The sequence below is a fragment of the Dipodomys merriami genome, unplaced genomic scaffold, assembly GCF_024711535.1.
Source record: "Dipodomys merriami isolate MVZ:Mamm:240054 unplaced genomic scaffold, mDipMer1.0.p SCAF_978, whole genome shotgun sequence".
Lineage (NCBI taxonomy): Eukaryota > Metazoa > Chordata > Mammalia > Rodentia > Heteromyidae > Dipodomys > Dipodomys merriami.
Genome location: NW_027206599.1, coordinates 168058 through 182007, shown reverse-complemented (window position 1 = coordinate 182007; position 13950 = coordinate 168058). Strand labels below are relative to the sequence as shown.

General features: G+C 41.2%; 1 pseudogene; it reads right to left on the bottom strand.

The window, feature by feature from the left end:
* Nucleotides 1-10467: 10467 nt before the first annotated feature.
* LOC138822024 (mRNA decay activator protein ZFP36L1-like) lies at nt 10468-11462 on the bottom strand (annotated as a pseudogene).
* Between the last annotated feature and the right edge of the window lie 2488 nt (nt 11463-13950).

Sequence of the window (13950 nt, the reverse complement as noted above, 5' to 3'; positions counted from 1 at the left end):
CTCAGATCTCAGCCTCCTGAGTAGCTAGGATTACAGGCTTGAGCTACCAGTGCCTGGCATCCATCTGTTTCTTAAAATAACTAAACAGGTTGTGATGTGGTAAACACCATAATCCTGGACCTAGGGAGTAAAGAAGATAAGGCAGGGGTTCATGGGACTGATATTTTATTTATTCATATGTTCATTTTTGATGTGCTTTGCCTTAGGTCTTGGTGTGTCAACCACATTTGAGTCATACTCCAATCCTCCTGCCAAAACCTTCTGAGTAAAGGGATTACAGTTGTGTGTCCATCTGTTTATCTCAATGAGATCTTTTATGTTGTGGGTTTTAGAAGAAATTAGAAGGGCACCTGAAAGCTTTGCCTTGTCTGCATGTATTTCTTCTTCTTCTTTTTTTGCTGATGTGGTGCTGAGGAATCCAACCGAGGGTCTCAGGAATGCAAGGCAAGCGATCTACCACTGAGCGACCTTCCCAGCGCACTTTCATCTCTTAAAACTTTGATTACCAATGTAATTTGGTAACATCGTGACTCTACTTGTTATTTTGGAATATCCCATAAACATCCATAAATTGATAATGTTCACTAAAGGATTGGAAGTGGATAGGGATAGAGACATGTTAGATTATAGGTAGTAGATATATCTTTATTTATTGCTGCTTTGTAAAGCATTACCATATATCCACCATGACAATACCAGAGAATAATTTTCCTGCAGTATACAATTTTCCTTTACTTATTCTGCCATCCACTATCCCCTATAAATATGAATATTTTCCCTTTTTAATTATTTTCACAATTAAATTATTATAAGATGGATTTTTTTTTAATTGCCTCATTTTGTTTGGTTTTTTGATGGTAGATATTGAGACCAGGGTATGATGTAAGTTATGCTAGTATACTATCCCCCTAATTTATCCTCATTCCATCATATTCCATCATGTAGGGATTTAGAGTTGCTGGATATTGTGTTTTATGAAGCTTGACTGAAACTTGCAACCTTCGTGATCTCTCAGCAGATTCTGGTGGCTCTTACCTGTAATCCCAGCAACACAGGACATTGAAAACTGAAGATTCAGTTCCAATCCAGACTGGGCAAGAAACTCTGTGAGTCTCTCATCTCCAATTAATTACAATAAGCTGGAAGTGGAGTTTTGGCTCAGGTAGTAGAGCACTAGTTTTGAGCAGAAGATACTCAAGGTAACCGTGAGCACAAGCCTAAAACATTCATGTGAGTGTGTGAGCATGCACACATATACACACACACACACACTCTCCCTCTCTCTCTCACTCTCTCTCTCTCTCTCTCTCTCTAAAGCAACATTGTATTTTACATTCACATCCAGAGATTGGACAACATCTCGGCAATTTGTGAAATTCATTTTTGTATTTCTTGAAGGAAAAGGATAGATCATGGCACACAGAAGCCAAGACTTCAGAGGCAAGTACTGTATAAACAAATAGCTTGTAAAAAAAAAACTAAATAGCAGTTTTCTATCTAGCTTTACATATAACATTCCTTAAATGCTGTAGTATTCTTAAAATAATAGTCATCATAACAATAAAAACAATGCAGCACCTTTTCCTTCTCCCCTTCCCTACTTCATAAAATATTTGGCAACAGAATAAAAAAAGTCTTTTTTCTTACAAGAATGGACACCTGTAAAAATATCTGTGTGTGTAATGTTTGTTTACCAATGCTTCTTTGATCTTCCCACCTCTAGGTACTTGCATATTTTGCTGATGACTGCCCTTAAGGGCAAACAGAAGATTAGGATACAGAAACAAAATAATGTCCTAAGATATAGATGTAAAAAACATGTGCAGGAAGCACATAGCAGGCTGAGAGTGCCCTGAGAAGTAAAATGATTTGTGCCGAGTGATAGGAATAGTGACTAATAAGGCATGGATCTGACCTAAGAATGGCTCCTTGAAGCTGAGACCATGCCAGTACCTAGGGGATTCGACAAACAAGGTATGCTGTTTACTATGTCCATATGTGTATATTGTGATGTTGAAGTGGTGATTTCAGACTCGTTTGTTTTGGGGAAGGTCTTACGTGAGCAAGCAGCTTAGATTATTGGAACCTAAGAGGTGACCTTGCCTCCCTCACAGTGGATTAGAACATGGAACTGTGATAGCAAACTGTGATAATAAACTGTGAAAGTTTGCTCAAGTCAGCTCATTTGGCCTGTGGCTCTGGAACAAGAAAGATGTTCTTATTCTGTGTTCAAAAGTCAGGAGACTTGGGGCTGGGAAGGTGGCTCAGTGGTAGAGTGCTTGCCTTGCATGCGTGAGGCCCTGGGTTCAATTCTTCAGCACCACATAAGCAAAAAGAAAAAAGCTGGAAGTTGTGCTGTGGCTCAAATGGTAGAGCACTAGCCTTGAGCTGAAGAGCTGAGGGACAGCGCTCAGGCCCAGAGTTCAGGCCCCATGACGCCCCCCCCCCCAAAAAAAGTCAGGAGACTCTGGTCTCAGGCAAGAGTGAGTGCATCACTCAAAGCTTCAGACATTAGATCAGTGCCAAGAATCAAATCTAGTTTCTCAGGCCTTTGTCCAAGAAGAAACCAAGAGAAATACAGAGCAACTCAGGCGAGGTGTAATCATGATAGGAAACCTATTTGATCTCATCCTACTCAGACTAGAACCATCTTCTTGTGTGCTTTTAAGTGTCTATATTGAAATAATTCTTTCTACGTAGTTTTCAATCCACTCTATTACAGTTACTCAATTTGAAGTGTGCTCCCAATTCCATGTTTGAAAGATCCATTCTTTTTACCACCTTAGTGTGAAAAGGAGTCAGCTCCAACCTGGGATATACCCTGTAAATTATGGAGCTTGGAGGCAGGCCTGGAGATGCTTGTGATTAACCTAGTTCCTGCCCACCAGAAAGGAGATCTTTTCTTTATTCAAAACTTCCTATACAACTATAGGCTGTGGGAAAATGGAGCAAGTGCTGGCTGTTATGTTTAAAAAGTGAGTGCTCCTCTTTCAATCTGGGGCTGCTCAGCCAACCCTCATGGATGAGTCTTGGGAGTACTGGCTCCAATCTGAGACTGTTTGTTTCACTGGGGTCTTCTCACAAGAACTTGGCATAAGACAAAGAAAAACACACCATGACTAATTTCTTAAGACTGGCCAGCCAGGACATTTCATTTCCCTCAGAAGCTACTGGAGCATTAGAAATCTGTGACAAACCAGGATTACAGGCATGAGCCAGTAGCTCTCACCTAGCTGAGGCTCCAGGAAATCACATTTACCATTTGTAAATAAGTTTTCAGTAGTAATCCTGGAGGCCTGTGAAATAATGTAATCAGAGAAAGGGCTAGGGTGTCAAAGGTGGCTAAATGACTTCTGAGCCAGTAGGGATGCCTTCCATTTGTAAGCCCTGAACCATTTACTTTTTATGTCTTGCTACTTGAACTCAGGGTCTAAGTACCAATCTTTTGGTGCTCACAGCTAGCACTCTACCATTTGAGTCACAGGGTCATTTCTGCCTTTTAGATAAGGGTCTTCAAATTTTTCTGCCAGACTTGCTTCAAACGGTGATTCTCAGATCTCTGCATCCTGATTAGCTAAGGTTGGAGGTGAACCATTGGCACATTTACTTTGAACAGACTTCTATAAGCCTCTTAGCAGAATTTTCACAGGACTGAATAGACATACTTCACTGTTGTCTCTCAGTTTCACATTCCCATCTGGGACTTAGCCAGATCCTTAGGTGTCCTGTTAGTTCTGAAAAGAGGAGCCATTAAAGTGATGTTCTCCTGTCCTCCCATAGGTACAGATCCCTCTGCCCTAACTGTAAGGAAGATGAACAAGAAGTAAGTGAACTCTGGCACAAAGAGAAGGCCTCTCCTAGCAAACTGGGTATCTTTGAGGCTTCTGATTCAAAGTACACATTTCTCCTTTGCACACTATTTATGATTTCCACCAGGGAGTTAAGGCTTGGGACTTTAGTAGTTGGCAGATGGCATAGGTGTGGGTGTGGTTGTGGTCTCTCATCAATGACAAGGGAATATTGTGTGCAGAGAATCATATCCTGGGGGGAACAACCCACAGTGAGAAATATGGAGAATTGTCTTGCAGCAGCTTCTTAGAACTGGGTTGTGAGAAGCATCCTAATCCCAGGAATCTCCTCCCACTTCCTAATAAATGCACCTCTGCATAGAGGATGGACAGCCTCTGCATGGGGTTTGTAAGAAAGGGGCTATGGGAGGCAGAGAAGGGGGAGGGCAGGTTCTCACCTTGCCACCAATCTGCTCCCAGAACCCTTTATTCCATCTTCACTTTGCGGATGGACTTTTCCACTGATGACTTCTATGAGCCCAGGAACCAAGACACCCTGAATAAACTCATATACTATGTCATATTCAACTTGCACTCTTGGACTTGCTCTTCCTCTTACACATCCTTCTTGACCAGTGGAGTGACACATGATTTATCAGAGCTAGAAAAAAGAGGAATCCTTGTATAGGTGCCAAGACTTTGTGAGTAGTGATCGAAACTAGGCCCCTAGGGATGGGCTTCTCAGGATGGTGATTGGCCAGGAGCCCTTAGTACTACCCAGCTTGACAAAATGTCCTTTTATGGATATTCTCTGCCAGGTAATGCCTGTTTCTTTTTGAAAATATTCAGGCATCGGTGCTGATTAGAAACTCCCTACCTTCTCACCACTGTTCAGTCCAAACTCAAGTTCAATAGCTTTCTTCATTAAAACCTCATGGCAGTTTAATTACACCTGAACTTATAGACTCCACTCTAAGAATCCTTTACTTATTTACATTCTCAGGTTTCGATCACCATAGAGCAGCTTTCTCTGAATTCGAAATAAAGAACCCTCAGTGGCGTCACCAATGGTGATGATGGAGATCTGGAATCATCACTGGACTCCAGAAAGAATGTGAATGTAGAGCAGATAAGGCCATTTGCAGAAAAGACCAAGCAGATTTCGAGTCCTGTGGATGTCCCACTTGTTCTGAACCCTACACATGACGCAGATGAACCTGCAGGTACTCCAGTGGAAGAAGATCCAGAATTTATTCACTTGACTTTCACAGTCTGCCTAGATCAGCTCCAGGTGAGTCAAATCAGGACATGTCTTGGCAAGAAGGATAAACCAGTACTTGTGGGGTTTGAGGAAAATTTCCCCAGTCTGTGTTCAGAAGCACCAATAAGTGATGTCTCAAAGCTTGATTCGGTTGAGGAAAGGGAGTCTGTCCTCACAGAGTATCTGCTGCAGGAAAACCAATCTCCAATGGAGAAATTTGAATATGTCCCTCCCTCAACTCAGGAAGAGAAGCCTTTCTGTAATGAGGTGGTAGATCCCTTTGACTACCCTGACCTAGCATTTCTGCTTATAGGCAACTTATAGGAAGATCTAGTGTTATAGGTTCCTTCTCCCCTCCCTGGGAAAATATCTATTTTACTTTTTGTCATGATTGATGTAAAATGTTTATTTTATTTACTCTTCTAACTCTATTAGAATGTCAATATTTATGTTGTACAATTCTTGAATCCTATATACTGTGGATTTTTTCTTCCTATAATCTGATGACCCAGGCACATGGGTCCTGAGTGGGTTGAAATACCTGTAGCTGTACAAGGGAATCTACTGAATATAGAGGCAACTATTAAATGCATAGGCAGTGGCAAAAGTCCAGGCCATGCCTCTAGCTCTAGGACATAGCAGACATAGCAGACCAGACATCATAGAAAGGTGTTCCTCCTTGATCCTCAAGCTCATAATCTGTCAATTGGGACAAATGCCAGAGTAAATGTAGTGGTACATGGGACTCTCTTCCAACAGTGAATTCAAGTATCATTACACATCCATTGTGCTTCATGCAAACATCTAAGAAAATTTCACCCTAAATAACATCAAAAACCTAGTTTGGGGAGAAAATATTTAACAAGATACATAGGATCCCACAATTCAATGAAAATGAATACACATCAAGAAACCTGTGGGACACAGCAAAAGCATTCCTGAGGGGGCAAATTTATTGCCCTCAGTGTCCACATCAAGAAAATAGAGATGGACTAAGTAAATAATCCCATGTTGTAAACTACTAGAAAAACATGAAAAAAGTGGAACCTAAAGTTACTAGACGGAACCAGATTACCAAATTAAGAGCTGAAATTAATGAGCTAGAGATTAAGAAAATTATAAATAAAATTAATAAAACAAAAAGCTGTTTTTTTAAAAAAATACATAAAATTGATGGACCTTTGGCAAGATTACTTAAGAGAGGAAACCCAAATTAACAAGATCAGGGATGCCACGGGAAAAATCACAACAAATACCCAAGACATCCAAGCAATTCTAAAGAACTATATCCAGAATCCATACTCTCTAAAGAAAGAAAACCTATCAGAAATGGATGCATTTTTAGAGAAATACAAGTTACCCAATCTGAGCAAAGAACGAATCAATTAAAAAAGCCAATATCTTACAATGAGATAAAGGAAGCAATCAGAAGTTTTCCAACAAGGAAAAGCCCAGGACAAGATGCATTCACTACGGAATTCTGTAAGACTTTTAATGAGGAACTAACACCCATACTCCCCAGCCTCTTCTATGAAATAGAAAAAGAGGGAGCTATCCAAAACTCATTCTACGATGCCAATATCACACTCATCCCCAACCCAAGCAAAGACCCAACAACAGCAACAACAAAAAACTACAGACCAATCTTCTTGATGAACACAGACAAAGATCATTAACAAAATTCTATCCAACAGAATCCAGAAACATATAAAAAAAACATACATCATGACCAAGTAGGCTTCATTTCAGAGATGCATGGATGGTTTAACCTACATAATTTAATAAATGTAATCCATCATATCAACAGACCCAAGGTCAAGAGCCACATGATTATCTCCATTGATGCAGAAAAAAGCTTTTGATATGAGACAATATTCATGTTAAAAGCTCTGGGAAAAATAGGAATAGAAGGAACATTCCTTAAAACAATAAAAGCCATATACAACAGACCAACAGCCAATATTATACTTAATGGGGAAAACAACCAATTCTCCTAAAATCAGGAACAAGGCAAGGATTCCCACTTTCTCCACTCTATTTCAATATACTTCTGGAAACCTTAGCCAGAGCAATAAGGCAAGAAAAAGACATTAAAGGGATCCGCATAGGGAAGGAAGAAGTTAAATTATCTCTTTGGGCAGATGACAGGATACTATACCTCCATGATCCCAAAAACTTCACCCTCAAGCTCTTAGAACTTATAAACTAATTCAGCAAAGTAGCAGGATACAAAATCAACCCACAAAAATCAGTTGCCTTCCTGTACACAAACAATGTACAAGCAGGAAGGGAAATCAAGGAAACGGCCTCATTCACAATACACCCCCCAAATAAAATATTTAGGAATTAGCCTAACCAAAGATGCAAAAGAACTGTTTAATTAAAACTATAAAAACTTAAAGAAAGAAATTATAGAGGACACCAGAAAGTGGAAAGACCTTCCCTGTTCTTGGATAGGCAGACAATGTAGTGAAAATGCCAAAATTAATATACAAATTTAATGCAATTCCTATTAAAATCCCAATGATGTACATTGCTGAAATACAGAAAGAAAACAGTCCAAAAATTCATATGGACATCAAAAGAACTAGAATAGCCAAAATAATTCTAGGCAAAAAAGAAAACATGGGAGGGATCTCGATGCCTGACTTCAAACTCTATTATAGAGCCATAATGACAAAGACAGCATGGTACTGGCACAAAAACAGACCCCTGAGGGGCTGGGAAGGTGGCTCAGTGGTAGAGCACTTGCTTTGCATGCCTGAGACCCTGAGTTCGATTCCTCAGCACCACATAAGCAAAAAGAAAAAAGCCGGAAGTGGTGCTATGGCTCAAGTGGTAGAGCACTAGCCTTGAGCTGAAGAGCCGAGGGACAGCACCCAGGCCCAGAGTTCAGGCCCTATGACCAGACCCCCCATAAAAGAAACAGACCCCCAAAGACCAAGGGAATAGAATAGAAGATCCAGAAACAAAACTACATGCCTATAATCAGCTGATAAATGACAAAGGAGCCAAACACATACAGTGGAAGAAGCACAGCCTCTTCAACTACTGGTGCTGGGAAAACTGGGCAGCCACATGCAGAAAACTAAAAGTGGACTCCAGCCTGTCACCATGCACTAACCACTCTTAGGCATCTATCCTGAACAACAGGAACCAGGATACAAGGACATATGCACCTCCATGTTTATTGCAGCACTGTTCACAATAGCCAGGATATGGAAAAAACCCAGATGCTCTCACTACAGATGAATGGATCAAAAAATTGTATTTATATCCAATGGAATATTATGCTGCCATTAGAAAGAATAAAATAATGGCATTCACAGGGAAATGGATAGAACTAGAAGAAATCATGTTGAGTGAGCTAAGCCAAGAGGAAAGAGACAAATGGCACATGGTCTCCCTGATAAGTGGATGTTAAATCCAGAACATACACAGTAAACAAGACTCGAGAAACAAAAGACCCCCACTCATCTAGTCCAATGATTACTAAATGACCCCATGCCGCTGACCACATATGGTATATATGTGCACATCGGAGGGAAACTAGGAGGAGGACACAGAACTAGAGGGAAACGGGAAAACATACAACAGTGGGACCCATCGGCTGCACCGGACATTGATCAAAACAAACCAAGCAACTTAAAGGCAGCGATGGGAGGGAGGAAATGAGTGGGAAAGAGAAAACAGCTGACACTATGCAATATCACTCAATATGGAAGAAATAACTGTATAGTCAAAGCCCATAGAAATCATAAACTTCATGGACCATGATAGGCAATTTGTCCCATGAGTGTTAGAATGTGTTTGTGACTTTAACTAAGCATCACTATCCCAAAATACTTTGAAATTTATGAAATTATGTAATCAATCACAATAAAAAATTTGGAAAAAAGATACATAAGAAATATGAACACTGACATAAAATACATCATAAATAGGAGAAAGAAGACTTGCATAAATGGAAAATGACTTGCCAGGTGTCATGGACCATCTCACTAATTGTAGCTTCTAAAGTGGCATATTCTAAAGATGGAGGTTCAAAGCAGCACCTGCAGACAAATCTTAAAGACCCTTATTCAATGAATCAGTAAAAGTCAGGAACTAGAGGTGTAGCTAAAGTTCTATGTACAAGTGTTGAACAAAAAATAAGCAAGAGAGCAAGGTCCTGAGTTCAAATTCCAAGGTGGCATGAAAGATAAATATATCAGAGAAACAAAATTTGGGCAATGGCAATTTTAAACTAAAGAAAAACATATACAGGAAAAAGGAAAAGTACATGTTAATACTGTCCTTGAACAGTTTTTTCTCTTGTCCATAGCTCCAATTTTGGATATTTGTTGTTGTTTTTTTGAAAATAATTTTTGGAAAGGTTTTTCTTCCTCAGGTGGGTTTTGAATTACCGTCCTCAGATCTCTTCTTTCTGTGTAGCGAAGATCACAGATGTGAGTCATCCTCCCCTACTTAACTTCCTCTTGTTTTTGCAGTATCCAATTAGTTTGTTTAGGATTTCTTATAGTCTCTTACACATTTTAGAATGAATTTGCAATTAATTTAAACCCAGGTCACAATCTTGTAAGGGGTATTTTGAATGCAAAGGCAATTTGAAAAGTACTGCTCTTTTAGAAATATTTTATTTTTTTGGGTCCGGTTGTGGGGCCTGAACTCTGGGCCTGGGCACTGTCCCTCAGCTCTTCAGCTCAAGGCTAGCGCTCTACCACTTGAGCCATAGCGCCACTTCTGGCTTTTTTCTTTTTGCTTATGTGGTGCTGAGGAATTGAACCCAGGGCCTCAGGCATGCAATGCAAGCGCTCTACCACTGAGCCAACTTCCCAGCCCTCTTTTAGAAATATTAAGTCCTAGCTGGGCACTGATGACTCACATTTGTTATCCTAGCTTCTAGGAGGCTGAGATCTGAGGATCACAATTCAAAGCCAGCCTGAGCAAGAAAGTCTGTGATATTCTTACTCTAATTAACCACCCCCAAAACCAGATGTGTAGCTGTTGCTTAAAGAAGTAGAGTGCTAGTCTTGAGCAAAAAAAGTTCTGGGACGTTGCCCAGGCCATGACTAAAGCTCCACAACTGATAAAAAGTAAAATAAAGTACAATATTGAGTCCTTTAGTCATAGGACAGGGTTATTTTTTCCATTTCAGTGGATCTACTTGAATTTAAAGGCCTTTTTTCCATTTCCAAATCACTCATCTTTTTATTGTTGATGTTCTGTGGTGGTCTTGGTGCTTGAATTCAGGATAGGAGCTATCCTTGAGCTTCATTTAGCATGAAGCTAGTACTGTACCACTTGAAATACAGGTCACTTCCAGGTTTTTTGGTGATTAATTGGATCTAGGATGTGGTGCAGGAGGAAGGGGAGTAGAAGGAATGGATTGGGGGTGTCCCTCCTTACCCTGGTGCTTTAGTCATATGAGATGGAAAGTTTGCTGAAAATGGGCAGGTCTCCTGAATTGTCCAAGATGGGTGAATCTGACCCAGCATGGCTCCTGCTGTACTGCACAGGTAGCCTTGACCCAAGAGAGAATTCTGAGGGGTGGCATGAGAATCAAACATGTGAGAGAACTCAGACATGGATCAGAATAGGAAGGTGGTGGGGTAGACATGAAAGGCAGCCCCATGAAAGAGGTAAAGAACAAATACCTGACTCTAGAAGGTGAAGGGGTTATTGGTGCCATCAGGAAGGTTGGGTGAACCCAGGAGGTCATCGGCAATCAGGATGGGTGTTGGGATGATCGACGTGGGGCTATCTAGCAGCCTCGTGGTGGCAGCAGTCTCATTGGCACTGGAAAATCCAGCAAAGCTAAAGCTATGCTGGAGATAAGGAAGGTCTGCAGAAAGGTCCTGGCCAGGGCTCTGTGTTCCTTGGCTTTGTGGATGAAGTGGCAGCAGGGCTCATAGAGGCAAAGGTTGGTGACATGGAAGGTACTAGATCTTGCACTTGGGATGGCAGGCTAGGCTGTGGAGCTTGTGGATGCTGTGCATGAAGTGACACTTGTCTCTATATTTATAGGTGTTTTCTTCAAATTGGAGGAATAGCTAGTTCTTATAGCGACTGGAATTGACCTTCCCCTTTTGGTCTGCTTCTGATTGGGCAGCAGCTGCTCAGCACCTGTGAGAAAGAGCAGTCTCTGAAGCTGCTGTCCCTAGAGTACAAGACTGGGACTGGCTCACCCTTCAGGTTGCTGATGACCTAGCTCTGGTGGAACTTGGTGCTGGGCAGGGTGTTGGCCAAGTGCCTCCAAGGGAAACACCTCAGCAGCAGGAGAGACCACTGCCTTCCTGTCCAGCAAGCAGCCCCTTCTCTGGGAGCTCTGTCATTGAGCATCTTGGCAACCAAAACTTGCATAAAGCTTCTCTCAAGTTGAAAATGGTGGCAGATATGAGTGGGGTAATCATTGTGGACACTGACAGAGGACAAAGGTGCAGATTTGGTGTCATGAAGGTCCTGATGTGGGGAAGGTGCTTACTCTGCCACTTAGGTCAGGAGTCCCACATGTCTAATCCCAGGGCCCCTCACCTTTCTCACTCTGCCCTCATAGAACTTTAAGTGGATTTTTTTTGTTTTCTTTTTAGATTATAAAATGTCAGTGCATCAAATACAAGGGATTGCTGCATATTAATTGGGTTGCATGTAGTCAGGTTTTTTGTTTGTTTTTCGTAAGTCGTGGGCTTGAACTCTGGACTTGGGCACTATCCCTGTGCTCTTCAGCTCAAGACGAACATTCTACTGCTTGAGCCATAGCACCACTTCCGGTATTCTAGTGGTTAATTTGAGATAAGTGTCTCACTGACTTTTCTGCTGGGCTGGCTTTGAACTGTGATCCTTAGATCTCAGCCTCCTGAGTAGCTAGAATTACAGGCGTGAGCCACTAGCACCCGGCAAGTAGTCAGTTTTTCATCAGAACAAATACCTGAGAAAAGTATCTTCTGAAGTGAGATTATGTGTGTGGAAGATAGGAAGAAAAATGAGAAAAACTGAAAATGTTGGCAGAGGCTGTAATTTGGGCTTTTGGGGAACAGTGCAAGGATATACATTCAGTGGCACTTTGAAGCAAGGTAGTAAGACCCTCTCAAAAATATTAAATAAAAAAGGGATAGAGGCACAGTTCAAATGTTAGAGCATTGCCTAGTGTGTGTCTGGCCTGGAGTTCACTCCCTAGCCCCAGAGATTTGACTTGGAAGGGGCTAATCTGAGTGTTACATGTAATCAATAGCAGGTTCTCTAGCACTGATCTTTTGATTAAATTGAATTAATGTGTGTGTGTGTGTGTGTGTGTGTGTGTGTGTGTGTGTGTGTGTGTGTGTGTGTGTAGGTGGTATGGTGTAAGAGATAGCAACTGAGTTTCAATCTTCTGAAGGTGAATATCTAGTTTTCCCAGCACCATTTTCAGATCCAATTTTTTCTCTGGAAAAAATGGAACAGTATTGATTCAGTTCACTCTAGAAAGATAGAAGCTAGACAGGGACACAAAAGAAATATTTTGGTCCAGTATTCTGTTTAAATACAGAGCTCAAGCTTTTTGTTTTATCTTTTAGTTTTGTGGCGGGCACTCTGCCCCTTGAGCAACACTTTCACTCCCAGCTTTTTCCTGGTGAGTTGATGAGAAGTGTCTCTTGAGTAAGTAATATTATAGGCCTGAGCTTTGGGTACTGAGCTACAAAAGAAAACAAATTTAAATTTTCTAATAGGTTTATTTTTACAGCATAGTTATGGTATAATACAGGTATATCCATATATCCCATACATATTGTGGATTGTTTTCTTGTGCTTTTGTTTTGTTCCAAGGGCTTGAACTCAGGGTCTAGGTGCTATCCCTGAGCTTTTTTGGTCAAGACTGTTGCTTTACCACACTTTGATCCACACTTTGGATCCACACTTTGTGTTCACACATGGATCAAAGAGAAGGGTTACAAAAATATTTTCTTTTCTTTCTTGCATCTTCCTGAAGGTGTTGGAGAAGAGAAGACCTTTGACAAATGGGGCTATTGGGTATTTGACTTATTGTGAGATGTCTGCTTATCAAATTAAGACATTGTTCAAAGAGCACATTTGAACCAGTCTGTGTTTACATATACAGCATCCAGAAATAATGAAAAACAAAACCAATCAAAAAAGAGAATAATCATTCATTTTCCTGAGTATGAAAACCCAGGAAAATGTTTCTATGCCCTATGAACTTTGACCCCACATGCTATAGCAGGATTATTTTGGTATAGATTTTCTGGCCCCCTTCATCACACATAGCAGGAGGAGTGCAGGAGGAGCAGCTTAACAGGAAAGCAGCTAGGCAGTGTTGAGATGCAATGCAGGCCCCTTATGGACCCTCTTGATCTAGGTTCTGAAGAGGATGCTTCAAGGTAGGGGCAGTGGGAGTCAACCCCAGAATGGTCAAGCTGAAATCCTGAAAGCCTGTGAACAGCTTTCTATGCCCTGGATTGAGTGAGTTTGCTGATTCTTACATTCATATTCTTCGCCCAATAAACAAACATGGCACCTCAAAGCAGAGTCCTGGGCCTGCCCTAGTCCTTGTGAGTGAAAGGTGCTGGAAGCATAGGAAGCACAGTGATCTAGCAGGCAAATCTGGAGGACTGAAAGGCTATGGAAATGGCAGCCCTGGTTACTCAGAACCAACAGATATCCCTTGCAATGGCCCTGAATTCCAGGAGACTTGGCAGTTTCCTCTCAATTCTGTGACAAGTAGGCTAAAGGCAATTCTGTCTGATGCATGGTGACAAGATGCCTAGAATTACCAATTCAGGCCCTAGGAAAGGCTGGAGTTCCAACTCCAATCTCCACTAATCATAAACCAAGGCCAACCAGCTGTATCAATAAAGCCATGTGTCTCCTTGGATAGTAGTTGGAGCTGGCAACAAGTGTCTCACA